This window comes from Carcharodon carcharias, chromosome 21, assembly GCF_017639515.1.
Source record: "Carcharodon carcharias isolate sCarCar2 chromosome 21, sCarCar2.pri, whole genome shotgun sequence".
Lineage (NCBI taxonomy): Eukaryota > Metazoa > Chordata > Chondrichthyes > Lamniformes > Lamnidae > Carcharodon > Carcharodon carcharias.
Window position 1 is genome coordinate 69,187,685 of NC_054487.1, and position 7,684 is coordinate 69,195,368.

Below are 7,684 nucleotides of genomic sequence, written 5' to 3' on the forward strand. Positions count from 1 at the left end.
TCCACATGTAAAATTCCACAAGAGGTTGCTATAGTGATCAGGAAAGGGGACCTAGGACGATTTCCCTTGTCCTGATTCAGCAATGCTGAAAACAACTGTAGTGGCCATACTCCCACCTCAGCTTAGGCCAGGGTTCAAACAGAATGGGCATCAAAAATATCTTCCTCTATAGTTAAATCATCAAGATTCAACCTGCCACTTTAGTATTGCTGAAAAAAGGGACCTTTTTTGTCAAAGCTTTTTGTCTTGCAGCCATCAGGACAATTTGCAAGGATACCAAATGTAAAAGGAACAACAATTTATACTATATGAGAAGAGAGTGCTGAATGGTTGGCATGTGGACTCTGATTGATAGCGGTGTTACCATGGATAATGCACCAGTTAATGGTGACTGACAGTTAACTGCCAAACACTGTTTGCAATTTAAACCAGGCATCTTGACTCTGATTGGTAAAGGTATTATCCTGAGCAATGAACCAGCAAATGGTTGCCACTTATTTTCTTTAGCTAAAACAGGAACATTGCTGCTTTTTCTGCCCGCAAATAACAGGGCCCTGTGTATTAATATATGTAGCTTCCAGTACATGTCAATGCACCACATTGCAAGCCCGACGGACAATCTTAAATTGGTTGTCAGCGTAATTTTTTTTTTCAGCAATACTGAAGTTCTGTACTACCAAATGACTACACGACACTTTGGTGAGGTACTATAAGACTAATAGCTCATGAGGAAATGCTGTCTCGCAATAATCAGAGTTCCTAGGAAAGAAGGAGAATAAAAAGAAAGGAGAATGCAAATAATGAAAAGCAAGTAACAAAACTGAGAGCTGTAATTTTAAAGACTAACACACCAATAGACACAAAGTTCTTCGGTGTGATCTTCACTCTAATCTGCTCACAGTAAAGTGCAATTTTGATTGTCACCCACTTTGTAAAATTTATTTTAATTGAACCTCTGGTTAACTTTATACAGTTTTGCACTTGTCTCTATTGTATAAGATTTCCTTCTGCTCTAAATGTGGCAAAATGCATTGATCATACCAAGGAAACGATCCTTCATTATAATTAAACAGTTCCTGCAGAATTTTATCCAAACCTGGCTGATCTGATGAACAGTTTGCGGCCACAAGATGTCATGACAGAGCACCATTGCTCTTGGTGCATTAGTTTGAACTGCAGAATTAAGCAAATGGACACTGTAAGATTGGAAACTAAGCTTTCTTCAGACAAAAGACTGCACTTGGGTGATTTGTAACTAGAAACAATGGGCAGAAAAATCTTTGACAATTATATTAGGAGAAAGGAATTGGGAAATTAGAAAAAAGAATGAATCCCAGAAATGCCCAGGGTGTGGTCAGTGTTTTAGATGTGATTCAAAATACCATTATGCAATGAACTATCCTAAATGATATAATAAGGGGAGGAACTTTCCCAGAATTGCACTAAGTGTGGTAGCAGGCGGGTTTTCACGCCATTTCGCCACCAGCTCACCATCGCTATCTGGGAGACATGGCCAGCAAAGGCAAAAAGACTGCAGCCCCCCATTTCAACAACGGGTCCCTCCAGCGACTGCTGTATGTCGTGGAGGCCCCCCGCTCTGGCTGTAGGATGGGTAGCAATGTGTAGCCAACCTACCTTGGGAGGTGGTGGCAGTGGTGGTCAGAGTGAACTCCCTGCAGAGGAGGACAGCCATCCAGTGCCACAAAAGGATGAATGATCTCCGCTCCACCTGAGTAAGTCGCTCTTTTCATCACTCCCAACTCACACTCTCTCAGACCCATTACACATCCACAGGGCCCTGGCTCATTGCCAGTGCAAGGACATCAACACTCACTCTCTTTCACCCACACTGTCATTGTCCTCATCCCATCCATGGGACCACTCACCACCCACACAAGCCAGGCATACTTATCATCTGGCCCAGCAGGAGTCTGACACACTCTCCCCATCTCTATCCACGCAGGACAAACTGGCACACAACAGGAGGGAAAGATTGCAGACAGGCAGAGGGATGCCGGAAATCAAAGTTCTGACAGAATTCGAAAACAGAGCCATCCAGCTGGCTGGCGATGACTGGGACTGGTCCTGTGCTGATGGTGAGGTTGGTGCTGCTCGACCAAGTGAGGATCCAGCGTGCAACATCTATCAGACATCCATGCCATGAGTGATGTATCCTCTTTCACAGGCCTGCTATGCACTACTTATCTCCCCTTGCTTTCGCAGGCACATCTGCCAAATAACCAACAGAGTCCATGACCCAGGACCTCCAATCAAGCCCCAAAGAAACCTCTGAAGAGGAATCTGGAGGCACCCTCCCTGAAGTCCCGTCACAGCGCTCACCCACACCCTTCACCAGCACAGACACACACACCTCGGTGGGACTTAGCTTTAGAGTAGCCTCGGGATCACAATCTGGTTAGCACATTGCACTTTCTGATCCACAGCAGGCAGAGGCAGGGACTTCCCAGGTCCCTGGCACTCGGAGGACTGCTGGAGGCCAGAATGTTGCTGAGTCCGAGTCAGATGACAAGCCTCTGAACTCGGTCATATTACAGTTGCTGGAGCTGCAAAGCCAAGCTAGGGAACATCAGGAATGGATATGCGCCGCACTCCTCAGATTGCAAGGCATGATGGAAGAGCCCATCCGTCTTCAGGTTGAGGTGATAGCGCCGGCATTGCAACGCACCGAGGTCAACACTGGCAGGATGGCGGCCGCCATGGAGACCTTGGTTCAGTATGTCACTCTTGCACTGCTGTGCAGGCTTAAGTCCATCACTGATGCCGTAGTTGGCCTCCAACAGTGTGTATGTGAGAGGGGTGCTGGGCAGCTCTATCTCTCTCTAGCTACCCCTTCCGCTCACAGAGTCAGCCAGGGACCCTCGGGTACCCATAGGGAGGAGGATCAGCAGGTGCATGCTCCGGGGCCATCCACCCAGGTGACTCTGGGTGTGACCAGCCCATCCGAATCCCCTCTTCCTGTGACCTCCGCAAATCCAGCTTCACAGGCTGAGGAGGGTGCTACTGCCACACGGCAGGACCCCGAAAGCAGGCCAGGGCCCACCAAGTCTCAGCCCTCCAAAGAACGCCTGCCAAAGTCATCAAAGACAGGGCGTCATGGTCAGCAGGCTGCCACCACCTCTACTGTGGATGTCCGGGCAGGACCAAGATATGGTGGCAGGGTTAGGAAAGTGCAAATAAAGCTGGACATGAAAAATGATAATGCCATTGTATTTGGAAAACCAGTGGATTTACAATTTACGCAATCTGGACACAAGTGTATTCCTTTAATGAAACCTAACTTTTCTACTAAGGAGATCAAAGAAGTATTATTAGTATCAGGGACTGGAATTAGAAGACAAAAAACTAATTGTGTTAAAATTGCATCAGCAGCCTGCCCACCCTTCTTCTCAAAGATTAAAAGTTTTGCTAAGGGATACAGGAATAAACGATGGAGAGTACACTAAACTTAGCGGAGATAAGCAATGGATGTGATATGTAAGAAATACAGAAGGACACAGTAACAGCCAATAGTGAGCCTACCCTTAGCAAGGAATTTCAATGAAGTTGTGGCGGTGGATTTAAAGGTGTGGGGTAAAGAAAAGAAATATTTTTATTTTACATTTCGTAGATTTGGCAACAATATATACAGCTAAGAAGAGAAAATAACTATGGATCAGATAATGAAGAAGTGGATAGGGACCAGATTGGGGCCACCAGCGAAATTCCTCGCTGAAAATGGGGGGGGGTGGAATTCGTAAACAACGAGTTTTGGGATATGTGCAAAAACATGAATATAATAATTATGAATACAGCAGCAGAAAGTCCTTTCAGTAATGGAGCGTGTGAAAGGAATCACATGAAACGTCTCCTGGTAGATGAGATGCTTCATAAATTATTGGCAGATAGACCAAGCTGTAAATTAAAATCAGCTCCAGCATCACCATGCCAAGAATTCACTGCAGATAGTTAGGGGCTACAGTCCATACCAGTTGCTTTTTGGTAGAAATCCAAAAATTCCTCCAGTCCTGAATGATCATCACCCAGCTTGGGAGGGAACTACGATTAGCTGTACCTTTTCTGAGCATTTAAATACACTACATTGCGGGTAGAAGAGTGTTCCTTTAGCCAAAATTTCAGAAAGAATTCGGCAAGCTCTAAGGCACAATGTATGACCATCAGAAACTATTTTTAATCAGGGAAACTTGGTATACTATAGAAGAGAAGGATTAAAGAGTGGAAAGGCCTGTGCAAGGTTACAGCTAAAGATGGTAAAACAGTCTCTTACAGCATGGGAACCTGACTATTCAGATACACTCATCGAGGTTAGTTGGTGCGGATTACAACTTTGCAGGTCTGTAGGAGGGGATGAGGAACAATGTACTTCTTATAGCCAAATGTTGCATGATTGTGAGGACCAGGTTGCTGAAGCTGACAGGGTATCTGAAAATGGACACAGTCATTTGAACAAACAAGATGAGGCAACTTCCAAAAGCTGGCACTAAAGTTATATACTTGCCAGAAGGGGCCAGTCAATGGCGGGAACCGGCGATTGTAGGTAGAGCAGGGAAGGCCACTGGAAATGATTAAAACTGGCTAAATGTATGAGGTAAAGGACAGGAGGTTAGGCCTATGGATTGGGAGCATGAAGTACAAAAATGGAAGGCACGGAAATGCAGTATCAGTTCAGACAGTGAGTCTGGGAGTGAACATGCCTCTAGGAAGAGATCGCAAACTGTTGAAAGAACATTTGTAAATAGGAAAGGGAGATCAAGCAGCAGTAGTCCAGCATGTGATAGAGGGTGTAGCTTAACAAGGTCAAGGAATATGATGCAGACTGGTAATGCTGCAAGAAGTAGAAGCCCATGTGATCGAGAAGTCTTAGCTTCAAACAAATTAGAATATAAATTAATGAAGGATGCCAAACAGCAAGAACTACATAGTTGGAAAGAATTTGGTGTATACACAGGTGCCAGATAGGGGACAACCAGCTCTGTTTCATAGATGAACATGCACAGAAAAGGTGCTTGCAGATAGAACTTATAAAGCTAAAGCCAGGCTAGTGGCATGAGGGTTTGAAGAAAAATTGGGTGACCAGGATATAAGAGTAGATTCACCTATGGCAGGAAAAGTTATTCTGAAGATCTTTTTGGCTCTGTTAGCTACAGATACTTCAGAACATAAGTCCATTGATTTTAAAGTTGTCTTTTTGCAGGGACATCAACTTCAAAGGGAAGTTTTTCTCCATTCACCGAAAGAAGCGCCAAGTGCAGTAGGGACACTTTGGAAGCTAAATAAGTGCTTATACGGTTTAAATAAAGCATTCAGAGTTTCAGGTATTTCTCGGTGAGGTCAATTTTGTTAAAATTTGTCTCCAGTTGGAAGCGGACCCCGCAATGTTTTATTGGCACCATAGAGGGAAACCTGTGGGCATCTTTATGATGCATGTAGACATTTTTTTGCACTCATTGGATGTGGGCATTGCTGGCTAGGCCAGCATTTATTGCCTATCCCTAATTGCTCTTGATCAGAGGGCATTTAAGAGTCAACCACCTTGCTATGAGTCTGGAGTCACATGTAAGCCAGACCAGGTAAGGACAACAGATTTCCTTCTCTAAAGGACCTTGGTGAACCAGATGAGTTTTTACAACACTTGGCAATGGTTTCATGGTCATCATTATACTATTTTTTTTTTAATTCCAGATTTTTTTTTTTATTGAATTCAAATTCCACCATCTGTCCTGGTGAGATTTGAACGCAGGTCCCCAAAACATTACCCTGAGTCTCTGGATTACTAGTCCAGCAACAATACCACTACACCATTGAAGTCAGTCCATTGGAAATCAGGCTTCTGGTGTATTTAAACACATTGAATTGGAAATCAGGCAGAGTGGATCATATGTCATTTTACATCAGTAATCCTACTTGGAGAGTGTCAATCCCATTGGAATTAGTCATGGTAGGGCCTCCCAGAAAGATAAGGTGGCATCTGAAATGGAAAAGAGGAACTCAGAAGTCTAATTGGGCAGCCCAATTGCTTAGGCAAATAAACAAGGCCAGATGTCAGTTTTGGTGTTTTGGAATTAAGCACTAAAATGAATGATCCCAAGGTTGAAGAAATCATTCGAGCAAACAAAAAAACATTGACAAGATTAAAAATGCAGTGGTGTGTTTTGAAATTCCCATCTTTGGGTGTTCTTAGAAAAATGAAACTGATTGTGTTTAGTGATGCATCTTATGCAAATCTATGTGATGGATTTTCGAGTGCTGGAGGATTTATAATATTTCTCATGAGGGAAAGATAAATGTTGCCCTTTGGTATGGGAATCTAAAAAGATTCGAAGAGTTGTAAGAAGTACATTGGCAGTGGAGACTCTCGCCCTTGTTGGGGCAGTAGATGTGGCATTCTTTATATCAAAGATGCTGGTAGAAATTTTACATGGAAAAGGGTATTTAGGAGCAGTACCTATCGGATGTCTTATAGACAATAAGTCACTTTGGGAAAACGGTCACTCTACGAAGTACGTTAACGAGAAGAGATTGCGAATTGACATTGCAAGCTTAAAAAAATGCTGGAGAATAAGGAGATTGCCAAGATAAAATGGATTGATAGCAGCTACCAATTATCTGACTGCTTCACGAAAGGAGGAGCGAACTCCAAAATTTATTGAAGATCCTCAAAGAGGGACGACTTTTAAGAAGAGGGAAATCTGTTGGGGAAGGAAACAGTTAACTCACACCAGGAGTTCAATTGCTAATTATCAATTAACAAACTAAGTACCCATTTGGATGTATAAAAGGGAAAGCAGGTGAGGCAAGTTCTGTTTGTAGAGAGATTTGTGCATCAGCTCGCTTCGGCAGCACATATACTAAAATTGGAACGATACAGAGAAGATTAGCATGGCCCCTGCGCAAGGATGACATGCAAATTTGTGAAGCGTTTAAAAAAAAAGAAATAAAATTCTATCTGAAGGAGTCAGTTTTGGTTTTCATTGCCAAACAACTGTTGGACCTTAACATTCAAGACCTTTCAGAGTACTTCACAACTAACGAGTTTGAGGCTGAGCCATTGTTGTTTCATAGAAAAATGAAAGTCAATTTACACAAAACCAAGTCTTACAAATAACAATTATTGGTGTTTTTAAAAAAATATATGAATATATGAATTAGGGGCAGGAGAAGGCCACTTGACCCCTTGAGCTTGCTCTGCCATTCAATAAGATCATGGCTGATCTGGATATAACCTTAACCCCACATTCCTGCCTACCCCTGATAATCTTTCACCCCTTTGTTAATCAAGAATCTATGTAGCTCTGCCTTAAAATTACCCAAAGGCTCTGCTTCCACCGCCTTTTGAGGAAGAGAGTTCCAAAGACTCACAACCCTCTGAGAAAAAAAATTCTCCTCACCTCTGTCTCAAATGAGCGACGCTTTATTGTTAAACAGTGACCCCTAGTTTTAGATTCTTCCACAAGAGGAAACTTCCCCTTCACATCCACCCTGCCGAGACCCCTCAGGATCTTAAAGGTTTTAATTAAGTCACCTTTCATTCTTCTAAGTTCCAGTGGATCCAAGCTTAACCTGTTCAGCCTTTCCACATAAGAAAACCCATTCATTCCTGGTATTAGTCTAGTAAACCTTCTCTGAACTGCTTCTAATGCATTCACATCTTTCTTTAAATAAAGAA

General features: G+C 43.1%; 1 non-coding gene across 1 annotated transcript; it reads left to right on the forward strand.

The window, feature by feature from the left end:
* Positions 1 to 6,844: 6,844 nt before the first annotated feature.
* On the forward strand, positions 6,845 to 6,949 carry LOC121293460. Its single transcript, XR_005946539.1, has one exon. It is a non-coding gene; the product is annotated as a U6 spliceosomal RNA (small nuclear RNA).
* Positions 6,950 to 7,684: the final 735 nt, after the last annotated feature.